The sequence below is a fragment of the Lithobates pipiens genome, unplaced genomic scaffold, assembly GCF_037356315.1.
Source record: "Lithobates pipiens isolate NorthernLeopardFrog02 unplaced genomic scaffold, aLitPip1_a1.2 Scaffold_19, whole genome shotgun sequence".
NCBI classification, from domain to species: domain Eukaryota; kingdom Metazoa; phylum Chordata; class Amphibia; order Anura; family Ranidae; genus Lithobates; species Lithobates pipiens.
The window spans coordinates 305253569-305268943 of NW_027507764.1; positions in this window are offsets into that span (position 1 = coordinate 305253569).

Consider the following 15375-nt stretch of genomic DNA (forward strand, 5'->3'; position numbering starts at 1 on the left):
ACATCAAATTCCTGTCTAAGGGCCTCAAAAGATTTCATTACGTTGCCTTCGTATAGCTGCACCAACCTATTAATTCCCTGCCTGTCCCATTCTAAAGATCTGTCTATATTGTTTAGTTCACTTAAGTGTCGGTTATGCCATAGGGGCGTGTAGCTAGTTACTCCCACATATCCCATGCTTTGCTTTACATTATGCCATACCTTCCTCATTAATGCATTACTAGGGCATCTATGGACAAATGAGTTAGCCTCCAAGGCTTCCGCCAATAGCTTATGGGGTACCCCGACCATCATCAATTTATGGTTCGGGGACCCTCCCTCTTGGAGCCCTGCCCCCTCTAAATGCTGAAGTTGGGCAGCCAAAAAATATGCTCTCAAATGGGGTACGGCCAATCCTCCCTCCTCTACGGGAAGTTGCATCGTCTGCAGCCCAATCCGGGCATGTCCCTTTTTCCAGATTAAGTCTCGAATGAGAGAGTTCATTCTTTGGAACCATTTCTGGTTAATCCAGATTGGGGAATTGTGTAGAATATATAGTATTTGTGGTTGCCAAATCATTTTTATTAGATTGCATCGTCCCGCTACAGAGAGAGGAAGGCTGCACCACCTATCAAGTTTCTGCTTCAATCTCGTTAATAGTGGTGCTAAATTCTCATTGATATACTGATTCACTTCCCCAGTGATCCAGATGCCCAGATACTTCAGTCTGGGCACTATCTCAAGGCCTGTAATCGCCGGCAACACCCATTGATCCCCAGGTCTAGTCAGTGGCAGGAGAGCTGATTTGCTCCAGTTAATTACAAGGCCAGATTGTTGACCAAACTCCCCCATCATCTGCACTACCCTGTTCAGGGTTGAGTCCATATCTCCAATAAAGAACAGGACATCATCCACGAACAGGGCGATTTTATCTTCCACTACTCCACGCCGGAATCCCTGGATGTCCGGGCATGACCTTGCCAGGACAGCCAGGGGTTCCATGGCCAATACAAACAAGAGGGGAGACAGTGGGCACCCCTGTCTTGTTCCTCTCTCTAGCTGAAAAACCTCAGAAAATTCAGTTCCCATCTTGATTTTGGCCCTGGGCCCATTGTAAAGTAATTTTATCCACTGGATGAAGTGAGGGCCAAAGCCAAACCTCTCCATCACTCCCCAAAAGTAGCCCCATTCCAGGCTATCAAAAGCCTTAGTCGCGTCCAAGGCCAGAATAGCTCCCGGCCCATCATTATCCCTGGGTATTTGGACATTAAGAAAAACTCTTCTGATATTAGTGCTGGTTGTCCTTCCCGGGATAAAACCCGACTGGTCTGGGTGTATTAGTTTATGTATAAATTTATTTAAGCGGGTTGCCAGGGCCTTAGCTAGAATTTTGATATCCGAGCACAGCAGGGATATTGGCCGATATGATGAGACTTCCTGTTGATCCTTCCCCTCCTTGAGTATTAAAGTTATATTGGCTTCCAGCATCGAGGAGGGCAATTCACCCACCTCAAAGGCATGGTTCAGTGTCTCCAAGAGTTCCGGCAGTAACGCTTCGCCATAACGCTTGCATATTTCTGCTGGCAACCCGTCTGGGCCTGGGGATTTATAATTAGGCATTGCAGCTACTGCATTTTTTAGCTCCTCCAACGTAAGTGGTGAATCGAGACTCAATTTGTCCTGGTCTGATAGTGTTGGAATTGCTGCTTGAAGTAGGAAGTCAGTAACAAGGCTACCCTGGCCCCACAGGACCGATCTGTATAGATTGTTATAGTAATCATAGAGTACTCTCATGATCGCAGGGGGGCTAGAAACAAGATCGCCATTTGGCGACTTAATCACCTGAACTGTTGTCGGGGAGCTATTAGTTTGGACCAAAAGGGAGAGGGCTCGACCCACCCTCTCCCCTTCACCAAAATAATGCTGACGTTGAAATATTCGCCTGTTCTCTGCCTTTTTTAAAAGAGCCATTTTATAAACTTGTTGGCTATCCAGCCATATCTTCTGGTTTTCAGGTGATGGAGCTTCTATATATGTGCTCTCTGCCAGAGTAACCATATCTCTTATGGCTGACTCCTGTTCTCGGGCTTTCCTTTTAATTATTGCGATTTGTTGGATTAATATGCCTCTAATATAGGCTTTTAGGGAGTCCCAGACTATTCCGGGTGGAGCTGTGCCCTTGTTTATTTGGAGAAATTCCTTTATCTTGTCCAGAGAGGGGCTAGATCTATCCATTAACTCCAACCAGCTGGGATTTATCCTCCACTCCCCTAAGCCTGTTCTAGCTCCCAGGGCCACAATAATGGACAGGGGGGAATGATCTGAAATCCCCCTTGCCCCGTATTCTATTTCCTGCACCACTTCTGCTGCCTCTTTATTACCAAGGACCATATCAATTCTTGATTACGTATAATAGGTCCCAGAAAAACAAGAATACTGTCTCTCCTGAGGATGACGCATTCGCCATAGATCACTTAATCCTGTTTCGGATAAAAATCCTTGCAGTCGCCCTGCTCTAACCCCATCAGGTTTAGGAAATCTGTCCAGGCTCCCTTCTAGTGTTTCATTGAAGTCACCCAGTACTATCCACGGAACTCCAGGCTTATCCAGGCAAAACGCCAGCAGTTTATACATAACCTCCAACTTAAAGGGAGGGGGTATGTAAATGTTGGCTAAAATATAATATTGCCCTCTCATCGAACCATATAAAAAGACAAATATCCCCACCTCATCAATAGAGGACTCCTTACATAGGAAATCCGTACCCCTTCTAACTAAGACACTCACTCCTCTTGAATATGAGGTATGGAAAGAGTGGTAATATGCCTGAAATTTCCGATTATTTTACTGTGGAGCTGTACTGGGGGTTAGATGCGTCTCTTGCAAAAAGAGTAAGCCCGGACCTGCCCTCTCTGTTTCCAACATGACCGCTGCTCTCTTCTTTAAATCTCCCAGCCCCCTCACGTTCCATGAAATAATACTTACTCTACTCATGATCACCGGTGATTGCTAAACTAGCCGGGGACAGGGGGAGGGAGGCCCGCCCTCCCTCGACGGGCCCCCCCTACCCCCCATATTCCCCCACAGCCCCCACCCCCCCATACCCACAGTGTGCGCTCGAAGTTCCCCCCATCCCTCCTGCCCTCCCACCCACCCCTGCCCGTTTGAGCAACCCCTAGGGGTCTCTATTGTGGCCCACATACTCCAAAGCTCATCCAAAAGATGCCCAAGCTCCCTCTATCCCCACCCCCCCATTTACCCCGCCCCCCAGATCTAATTACCATGTCTAGGTGTCATACTTTACTATGGTATCAGTTAATCTCCCCCTTATTTATAAGGAGGGGGGAGAAAGAAGAGAGGGGAGAAAAAAAAAAAAAAAAGGGGCATATATGCAATTATTATATACCATTATTTGTGTCCAACCATAATCTCCATCTCTCCTATCCCATGGTAAGTGCACGTGACTAATCATAAAAAACACTATCCATTGGTTTGTGACTAATTATAAAATACAAAAGAAGAGCATATGAGTCATCGCTATGGCGCCCTATACTCAACACCGCCCCCCCTCCCTATCTCGTGAAAAGTACATTATATATAGCATCACGTGGATTATCAATCAGATTAATAATATTTGTGGATTCAAATTTACCCAAAAAAAAAAAAGGGGGCATATATGCGATTATTATATACCATTATTTGTGTCCAACCATAATCCCCATCTCCCCTATCCCATGGTAAGTGCACGTGACTAATCATAGAAAACACTATCCATTGGTCTATGACTAATTATAAATTTCAAAAAAGGAGCATATAAGTCATCGCTAAGGCACCCTATACTCAACACCACCCCCCCTCCCTATCTCGTGAAAAGTATGTTATATATAACGTCACGTGAATTATCAATCAGATTAATAATATTTGTGGATTCAAATTTACCCAAAAAAAAAAAAAGGGGGGCATATATGCGATTATTATATACCATTATTTGTGTCCAACCATAATCCCCATCTCTCCTATCCCATGGTAAGTGCACGTGACTAATCATAGAAAACACTATCCATTGGTCTATGACTAATTATAAATTTCAAAAAAGGAGCATATAAGTCATCGCTAAGGCACCCTATACTCAACACCGCCCCCCCTCCCTATCTCGTGAAAAGTACGTTATATATAACGTCACGTGAATTATCAATCAGATTAATAATATTTGTGGATTCAAATTCAAATTTACCAAAAAAAAAAAAAAAACCCCCAAGTCCCCCCCCCCCGCACCACCCCTAGTGAGGAAACACTGTCAATTAGCTTGGCAAAGACCCTTTCTGCTCTTCTGCAAAGAACGTTTAATAGGAATAAACTCAGCTCTCTGTTTCTGCAGATTCAAAGAGAAATCCGGGTAGAACGATACTCTAGTCCCTTTGTAGAAAATATCCCCTAGTTCACGAGCTCTTCGCATCAAAATCATTCGATCGTTGTAGTTAACAAATTTCAATATTAATGGTCTGCAACGATCCTCTGCTAGCCGGGATCTAGAGGGAACTCTGTGGGCCCTTTCAATAGAAAAAAGGGGGGAGAAAGGGGTATCCCCCAGTAGCTCCTTGAACCAATTTTCCAAAAAGATGATAGGATTAAGGCCCTCACTACCCTCTGGCAGACCAATTAAACGCACATTATTCCTGCGATTATTATTGTCCATATCGTCTAGTTTCGATGCCTGTATGGTGAATTGTTTCTCAAGTCCTATTATTTTTTGTTGTAAAGGAGAGAGCTCGTCCTCCACTGTACTTAGTCTTCCTTCAAGGGCAGCGGTTCTACAAACAGTGTTGCTCAATAATTGACTCATAGAGTGCAATTCATTTTTGATATTACTGAGTTGGTCATCAAGGCCTAAGATGAAGTTCTTGCATTCTTTAACTGCCTGCAATATCTCACGTAGCGTGGGCTCACCGGACCCCTTGCCGAAAATATCGGGGGGTCCGCCTCGCTATGGGGGACCTTGATCTCAACAGGGGGTAAATTATGCATGTTGCTTCCTGAGGATAGAGTAGCGGGATTTGACACCAAATGGCCAGTACTTCTCCTATCGCAGGACGATCCCTGCGATTTTGTTTGCCCTGCTAATTGCTGATGGCCTTTCCTGCCTGGGGATGTTGCATGGGCAAATCGCTCAAGTTTTGCCGCCGCAGAAGCTTGATTTAATTTTTCCTTTGCTGCCCTAGTCTTATGGTTCCCCTCCCCATGTGGTACATCTTCTGTAGCTCTTTTACTAAGCATGGTAATACCAGAATAATAACAATGAGGTCGTTGGTTCAAAAGGGCTTATGGTATATAATGTTCAGCAAAAAGACCTGGTCATGCGGCAATAATAATATCATCAGAGTATTCAGAGTATATTCAAAGCAGCAGCAGCCCAGGTAATACAGCCAAATGGCTTTAGCTGGAAACAACTGGAAATCAGCCCCTTGGGGGGGGGGGGGGTAATAGAAGGGAGGATATTCACCAGGTCAAGAGATACAAGTCATTGTTCCAACTTTAAACGTTTAGCAATGTTAGCTTAGTCTCCCCCTCCACCTCCTCCCCCTGGTTACCATACACCTGGGCTGATGCCACAGGTTGCACTTGTTAAGCCGGCATTTCGCTAATCTCCTCCGAGGCTGTCAGGAATTTGGGTCGGGTTCCCCTCTCGCTCTGAATCAGCAGCCCCACTCAGTAAATGGACTTCATCCGCTCGTACTGGCGTCCTGTCTCCCTCCGGTCCGTCCTCGAGCTGCCTTCGGGGGCCACGATCGAGATCCCGCGATAATCCGAGCCCCCGATGGGAACTCGTTCGGGTATCCTCGGCTAGTTTCGGAGGCGCAGCCTGTGCACGCCGCAACCTCCCCAAAGTCCACGGAGCGAGGGGTCGAAGCGACAACGGCAGCCGCAAACGGGCAAGTTCCTCAATCAATGTCCATTGCTTGGTCAGGGGAGACGGAGGGCTGGACGGGGAGAGAGCTCAGGCGTCTTCATCTCACTCTCGCTCACACACACACACACACCGTCATACCGGCCACGCCCCCTCCCACCCACATCCTTGATAGTGCTGGTGCAGCTGGGGAGCGAGCGGCGACTATCCTTAAAGGAGTCTATACATCTGATTACCCCTGACATTGGGGAACAGGCGTTTCTAGAGCTATAACATAGATCTAGGCAACAGGTACAGGGTCACTCTTATATTTTCATTAGCTGGTGGAGCACTGGAGAAGATACAGCAAGCATTTTTGGGTTGTAAACACCAGTAGAATATTGTATGTAGAATATCACAGGTGAAGGTTATAATTAATGGTGAAATTGACACCCATAAAAGAGACACAGCTAGGGGGCATGTGCGACTCCTAACATGGTGGACATGTGATCTCTCAGCTCCTGTTCCCATCTCCCTCTCTGAGGCTCCTGCTTCACTCTGACTGCATCTACCCCATGGGTGTCCTACCATTCGACTCCGGAGGCACCCCATAGGTAAGATTGGGTACCAAAAACACATATTTCAGCCCTACACAGAATACCTGCCTACTCAGCTAATGGATTGTTTTCTGCTTAGCAATCAACAGTCTCAAGAGGACCCATCGGAGCCCACTGATCCACTTAAAGCTGCTGAGGGGCTTCTGAACCCCACTGATGGAGCCCACTGCAACAGTGACTGTGGAGGTCATGGATTTAACTTTACTAGAGAGGTAGAGAAAGGTGCACATGAACTTAGGGATGGCATTACTCAACTGGGGGAATGTATTGACACCCTGAAAACTAAGATTGATGAACTAGTGCATTACGTTCATGTTTTAGAAGAAGATAATGCTATTCTTAAGCACACGGCTCCAAAATTCAAATGCAACAGAAGGACCTGGAAAATCACTCACTACAGCCACATGCAATAAAACCTGTATGGATTTCAAATGTGACAAAATTTAAATCTTCAGTGACCTGTCTCCCATCAACTTGGTGAAATGATGGAGCCTATGTCCCATCACTACTCATTTATAAAATTATCATGTTATCTACAGCTAGGGATTCCCTTTCCAGACATCAGCCTCATGAGATGGGGTACAGTATTCTATGCAGGACCTCCAAGAAAATGAGGCTTTTTTACACAATCTGGGTCTTCCACCACTCCCTGAAGAAGATCTTCAGCTCCCCCCTCCAACATCACGGCCGTTCTCCACTCATGTGCTGCTTCCTTCAGATACCCTGCCTGATGGCTTCACATTGATCAACCTGCTGTTCTACATTTACACAGATGGTTTGTCTGCCATCTATGTGTCACAGATCCTGGTTTAAGGATCTTGATTCCTTATGCATGGGATCATTATCATTACTTGTTTTATCATTACTCATTTGGATGTCTCTATTTTTATTATTTCACATGCTTTTTGGAAGGCAACGGGGCCTAGCTTCTGGATATTGAGTCATCATACTCTTCTCCATTATCCTAGGCATCGGCCTTGGATTCCGGAAGGCATTGATCTCCACAGGCCCCTCACCATTGTTATTTTTTGACCTGTTTTTGGTTATAAATTGTGCCCCAACAGATGCTGCTTTAAGTTTCTTGAATTATTGTCTACTAATGACTCTTACCTTTTACAACATGGACATTGCTCTTTATTCTTATTGAATGAAAGACATTTGCATTGCTTTTTTACTATTGTTTTCTCATATAATGTGCAAGGTTTAAACTCTATTCATAAGGGATGGCTTGCTTTGAAAGAGTTCAAATCTTCTAAAGCAGATGTGATCATGGTTCATTAGACTCATTTTCGAGCAGAGGGTTTCTTTAAGTTTGCTCCAAGCAATTTCCCACCACTTTTGTAGCCTCTAATCCTTCTGGGAAGGCTGGTGTAGCGATATTATTTAAACGTTCATGCCCAATACAGATCAAATCCTCCTTTCTTGACCCTTGTGGTCTGTTTGATCTCCTGAACTGTGATCACATGAATACATTTTTTACCTTGGCTAATATATATGCACCTAATAATCCATTGCTGACCACTGCTTTGTTAGCACAGGTTTTGAGTTTATAGTGAGTATTCCTGGTTATTATTACATTATCTTAATATTTTTCTCTTTTGTTCACTCTTTTTCTTTTTTTCTTTTGAGTGATATTTTCATTAACCTTGTATTTGTGGTGTATACTGGTCCAAGTCCTGCATTCTTTGGATATCATCCACTCTGCCCATTCTTTCTTTTGGGGCACACCTTTTCTGATCTTAAGGTTCAACTAATTTGGGTTCATGGCATGTAAGTTATTATGCTCTCTATTTATGAGGGTCATTGTATTAATTTAATAAAATCATTATAAATATCGATGTCCTCTGTTTGATCCATATAAGGCATACATTTATCTTTGATGATATTCATTTCTCCCAACTCAAGATTCTCTGGTCATGAGTCAATAAGTAATTGGTTCTGAGGAAGCTATTTTGTGAAACGGGTCAACTGTAACTACCAATGTTGAACCTCAAGAGAACATCCTAGTAATTTTACAATGTTTTCTATGTATCTAATTTTGTAAAATAAATTTATTATAAAGTACCTGTATTATGTGTATGAATTCCTCAATGATACTGTGATAATCCATCATGTTGGTTCTCTTTTTTTGTAAATTCTATCTAGGATGAGGTACCCCCATAGCCTTTCTGTTCACATTTATTATCTATATATGTACCTAACTCGGGCAGATCGAGTTTCTTACAAAAGTTTTTGAGACAATACAATCTTTTTCACAACCCTTTATGATCGTAGGTGGGGATTTTTATATGTGCATGTCCCTGACCAAAGATAGACAAGCTCTTTTCCAAATTACTCCATCAGCTCATATCCAAAGGTTGTCTACTTTGTTTTGTACAATTATCAGATCCCACAACCTTTTTGATTGATAACTTTCGCTTGGATCACTTTTTTTGACAGTGCCTTTATTTATACATTTGGTAGCTTCAGAAATCAATCCTATTACATGGTCTGACCATGCACCCATACTTCTGGATCTTACCCTGTCTGCTCCAACAACAAAAACGTGTCATTGCAGTCTTAACAAATCTTTTCTACGGATTTCTAAAAATGACCAACTCCTCTAGAAATTGTCAGAACTCAATGATGTCACAGTGTCTAAGGCATAGGTGCTCAACCTGTGGCCATCCAGCTGTTGCAGAAATACAAGTTCCATGAGGCATTGCAAGGGTGACAATTACAAACATGACCCCAAAGGCAGAGGCATGATGGGACATGTAGTTCCATAACAGCTGGAGGGCCACAGGTTGAGCACCCATAGTCTAAGGCTTCTACCATGTGGGAAGTCCATAAGGCCTTTTTTTATGGCAATATGTATCTCCACTGGATCTTGAATGAAACACAAGGCCATTCTCCAAAGGTCCCTGCTTCTTGTCCAAGTACGTACAGCAGAGACACATTTACACCCCCCCCCCCCCCCATGGAACATTTACGCACTGTTGTCTCATTATGCAACCATATTAAGTCTTTAGATATCTTTACAAGTTTGCCAATAAGCCCCACACGATGCTAGTGCATATGCTTATACCTCCCCATTTCCTTTCTACCCCTGATGTTTTTCTCCAGCCAAATAGTACTCCAACTTACTGACCATGTACCATGTCCAAGATTTTCAGTGATTTTTACCACAAACTCTATAATTACCTAAGCTCTAATCCACACTCCCAGTTCACACAGGAAAAGCTCAGTACTTTTTTTGCCTTTTTACACTTACCTAAACTGTCTTTAGCTAATCGCTCTAAGCTTAACCACTTGAGGACCGCCGTATTGCCATTGTACGTCAGCACAATGGCACAGGCAGGCATAATCACGTACATCTACGTGATTGCCTTCCAGCGGGTGGGGGGTCCGATCGGACCCCCTCCCGCTGGTTACGGCGGTCCGATTCGGTCCAGGAGCGCTCCGTGATGAGGGGATGGCCGTTGGTTTTCGGCCACCCCCTCTGGATCGCTCCTGGCCAATGAGAAGCTTCCTCCCCTGTGTATTGTTTACACAGGAAGGAGGAAGTGATGTCATTCTCCTCGGGGCGGTCTTTTTGACCGGACTACGAGGAGAACAGTAAAAGTAAGTGTGCACCAACACTACACTGACATGTAGGTACACACAGGCACACAAACCCCCCCCGATCCCCCCCCCGATCGCCCCCCGATCCCCCCCCGCCCCCCCTCCCCCCCCAGTCACAGTGTCACTGATTGCAGTGATCATTTCTTTACTGATCAATGCATTCAGTGTCAGTTGTGACAGTAAAAACTGTCAGGACAGTTAGTGTTAGGTCCAGGGTAGCCCCCTATCACCCCCCAATAAAGATTTAACCCCCTGATTGTCCCTAGAGTTAACCCTTTCACCCCCTTTTGCCAGTGTCACTAAGCGATCATTTTTCTGATCGCTGCATGTGTCGCTAGTGTCGCTAGGTAGCTAGTTATTTTTTTAGGTTCACCGCCAGGTTTTTATATCGCTAGGTACCCTGATATACTACCCAATAATGTTTTTAACCCCCTGATTGCCGCTAGTTAACCCTTTCACCCCCTTTTGCCAGTGTCACTAAGCGATCGTTTTTCTGATCGCTGCATTAGTGTCGCTACAGTCGCTAGGTAGCTAGTTATTTTTTTAGGTTCACCGCCAGGTTTTTATAGCGCTAGGTACCCCGATATACTACCCAATAATGTTTTTAACCCCCTGATTGCCGCTAGTTAACCCTTTCACCCCCTTTTGCCAGTGTCACTAAGCGATCATTTTTCTGATCGCTGCATGTGTCGCTAGGTAGCTAGTTATTTTTTTAGGTTCACCGCCAGGTTTTTATATCGCTAGGTACCCCGATATACTACCCAATAATGTTTTTAACCCCCTGATTGCCGCTAGTTAACCCTTTCACCCCCTTTTGCCAGTGTCACTAAGCGATCGTTTTTCTGATCGCTGCATTAGTGTCGCTACAGTCGCTAGGTAGCTAGTTATTTTTTTAGGTTCACCGCCAGGTTTTTATAGCGCTAGGTACCCCGATATACTACCCAATAATGGTTTTAACCCCCTGATTTCCGCTAGTTAACCCTTTCACCCCCTTTTGCCAGTGTCACTAAGCGATAATTTTTCTGAACGCTGCATCAGTGTCGCTAGTGTCGCTAGGTAGCTAGTTATTTTTTTAGGTTCACCGCCAGGTTTTTATAGCGCTAGGTACCCCGATATACTACCCAATAATGGTTTTAACCCCCTGATTGCTGCTAGTTAACCCTTTCACCCCCTTTCACCAGCGATCACAGTATAAGTGTCACTGGTGACGCTGGTTAGCCAGTTAGTTATTTAGGTTCCCCGTCAGGTTTTTATATAGCGCCAGGGACCCCCATATACTACCTAATAAAAATTTGAACCACCTGATTGCCCCTAGTTAACCCTTTCACCACTGATCACCGTATAAGTGTTACGGGTGACTCTGGTTAGTTTGTTTTTTATAGCATTTTATATTCAAATCCGGAAGGCAGTGCTTGGTTTTCGGGGTCCCGTACGTGGCTAGGCTCCCAAAAAGTCCCCCACATGTGGTATCCCCGTACTCGGGAGAAGCAGCAGAATTTATTTTGGGGTGTAATTTGACTTCTGCCCATAGCATGTGTGAGCAATATATCATTTAGTGACAACTTTGTGCAAAAAAAAAAAAGTTTGTAATATTCCCGCAACTTTTGGCAAAATATAAAATATTCCATGGACTCAACATGCCTCTCAGTAAATAGCTTGGGGTGTCTACTTTCCAAAATGGGGTCATTTGGGGGGGTTTTGTGCTATTTTGGCATTTTATGGCCTTCGAAACTGTGATAGGTAGTGAGGAGTTAAATCAAAAATTTGCACCCTTAGAAATCCTGAAGGTGGTGATTGGTTTTCGGGGTGCCGTGCGCGACTAGACTCCCAAAAAGTCCCTCACATGTGGTATCCCCGTACTCGGGAGAAGCAGCAGAATGTATTTTGGGGTGCAATTCCACATATAACCATGGCATGTGTGAGCAATATATCATTTAGTGACAACTTTTTGTAAAAATTTTTTTTTTTTTTTTTTTTTGTCATTATTCAATCCCTTAGGACAAAAAAAATAAATATTCAATGGGCTCAACATACCCATCAGCAATTTCCTTGGGGTGTCTACTTTCCAAAATGGGGTCATTTGGGGGGGATTTGTACTGCCCTGCCATTTTAGCACCTCAAGAAATGAGATCGGCAGTCATAAATTAAAAGCTGTGTAAATTCCAGAAAATGTACTCTAGTTTGTAGACGCTATAACTTTTGCGCAAACCAAAAAATATTCGCTTATTGACATTTTTTTTACTAAAGACATGTGGCTGAATAAATTTTGCCCTCAATGTATGACTAAAATTTAGTTTATTCGATTTTTCTTATAACAAAAAGAAGAAAATATCATTTTTTTTCAAAATTTTCGCTCTTTTTCCATTTATATCGCAAAAAAAAAAAATCGCAGAGGCAATCAAATACCATCAAAAGAAAGCTCTATTTGTGGGAAGAAAAGGACGCAAATTTCGTTTGGGTGCAATATTGCATGACCGCGCAATTACCAGTTAAAGCAGCGCAGTGCGAAATTGCAAAAAGACCTCTGGTCCTTAAGGTATTTATTGGTCCGAGGCTGAAGTGGTTAATATACCTATTACTGCTGAAGAAATAGCAGCGTTTATCCAACACTTACCATTGCACAAAACACTAGGCCCCAATGGTTTACCTTACTTCCAATATAAGACCTTTCTCACAATTTTAACCCCATATATGTTGAAACATTTTGCTTCTCTGATGAAAGGCACTACCCTCATTCCCAATTTCTTTATGCATTTATGACAGTAATTCAGAAACCAGACAAAGACCTGTCTATCCATAATAATTATTGGCCTATTGCATTATTAAATTTGGACTTTAACATTTTCACAAAAAATCCTTGCAAATAGACCATTGCAACTACTTCCATCTTTAATTCATAGGGATCAGGTTGGTTTTGTCCCTACTAGGCACAGTGGCAATAAAACAAGATGCATTATTGATCTTATAGATCTCCTGACTAAAACTAAAAGCCCTGTCCTTGTTTTAAGCCTATATGCTCAAAAGGCCTTTTACCGCTTGAATTGGTCCTTTGTGTTTGCTACTCTCTCCCATTATGGTTTGTCTGGCCTATTTATTCATGCCCTGCATGCATAGTACTCTGTTATAGTCCCTCCCCTTGAGCAATGACAACGAGCAGGAATGTCCACTGTCACCTCTAATCAGTCTGAAACCTCTTGCTGTCACCATTCGCTCTCACCCTGATATTTGGGGGTATTGTTCCTATAGGAGTACAAGGTCTCCCTTTTTGCTGATGACATTTTACTGACATTATCCCATCCCTTTGCTTCTCTCCCTCCCTTACATAATATTTCAGCATCTTTTGGCTCCTTGTCAGGTTTTAGGATCAATCCTACAAAAACATAGGCCTTCCCCATAAATACCCCCTTGACTCTCCTTACATCTCTTCAGCAAAACTTCCATTATCATTGGTGTTCCCACACACTAAAATACTTAGGTGTCTAGCTAACTCCCTCTTATTCCTTTCTTTATCAGGCCAACTATCCTCCCCTATCCACAGAAAATAATTTCTTATTGAAGCATTGGACAACCCTATCTCTCTCTCTCTCTCTCTCTCTCTCTCTCTCTCTCTCTCTCCTAGGGAGAATTAATGTTCTTAAAATGTAAATCGAGACATTTCCAGTTTCAAATCCATTATCTCAATTGAAAGCACTTTGGAGAACTTTTCATCATTTTACATGGAATAATATTTCCCATCGGATTGCAGGATCGGTAGTTAAAGCTTTGAAATCCAGAGGCAGTCTAGGACACCAGTTTTATTAAAATACTACTATGCTACACATTTATGGGCTGTCATATCTTGGATGTCTCGGTACGCCCCAAATAGATGGTCTAAAATTAAAATAGAGATCACCTTTCCTGTGCATAGAGGCAAATTTGGGATTCTGCCTCTAAGGTTTCACATTGTGTGGCACAGAGAGAGACTTCTTTCAAAATTCTCCTATTTTGGTATAGGACCCCAGACATTTTACATGCTCATAACCCAGAAGCCTGCAGGAAGTGCTGGAGATGCCATTTGATATAGGCACTAATTATCATATTTTCTGGTACTGCCTCAGTATATAAATATTTCTGGGTTTATGTCCAAACCCTTTGCAAAACCTCTTAAATGTTATACCCCTAAATCCCATACAATATATGTTAGTTCCCTCCCTAAAATTTGGGAGGCTTGGGATGACTCTGACTATTGCCTTAAAAAAGTCCTTCTAGAACCTCAGGTAGGTATTTCTTCAATGACTCTGACTTGCTGTATATATGTGCTTTATATATATATATATATATATATATATATATATATATATGTTCTTTTGAGGTTTGAGCTCCATTATGTTCCCCTTACCCTAAATTTTCCTTCTGTATACTTTTGTATTATTATCTGCAACTTCGCATTTTGTATGCTTGAGATGTGACATGCCAATAGATATTGGTGTGTCTTACCCTGACTTTTAAGCTCTGTTTTATGTTATACTTCTGATGATTGTCACGCTCTTCTTTATAACTGTAGTTGATGCATGCTTTATATTTTGTATGTTTAACAAAAATCAATAAAAATACAATTTAAAAAAGAGACACGGTGAGTGGAATATTTCACTGATTGAACAATTTTAATACACTAGTACCTAATAGTGTTGTTTGGACTTTTCAGCACTGTACATTTATTGTGTTTATTTAGGATCACTGGATATAATTTGAGTTCTTTATGAGTATCAGTACTTTATTTAAATTGTTAATTTCCACTCACTTTTTTTATGTTTTTAAAGTATTAATCTTTACACACATTGGTATATCACAGCAGTGCAGCGCTCTTTATATATATATTTTATTTTTTTGTGTTAGTGGTGAAGACCCCCTGTGTGGGAAACTCATGAATTATGCTTTCTGGAACTTTGTGTGAACTTACCTTTAAATAAAAGTAGGCCAACAAGCTTTTAGATATAAACGTAAATCTTTTGCATGGACTGTGTATATATATATATATATATATATATATATATATATATATATATATATATATTACCACTTTATTGATACTGCATTTTGGTAATTGCTGAGTATATATATATTTTTTGTGCACCCCAATTTGCAACGTATGATTATAGTATTTATTCACTAAATAGGAAATTTTGAACACAAATCAAGAGTTAAATAATAAAAAAAAAGATGAACTGGAGCATTTCTTTTCACAGTTGAACTATATATTGTAAATATCTTGACAAGTGTCCATAATCGCATGTGAATACACACACTATTTGTG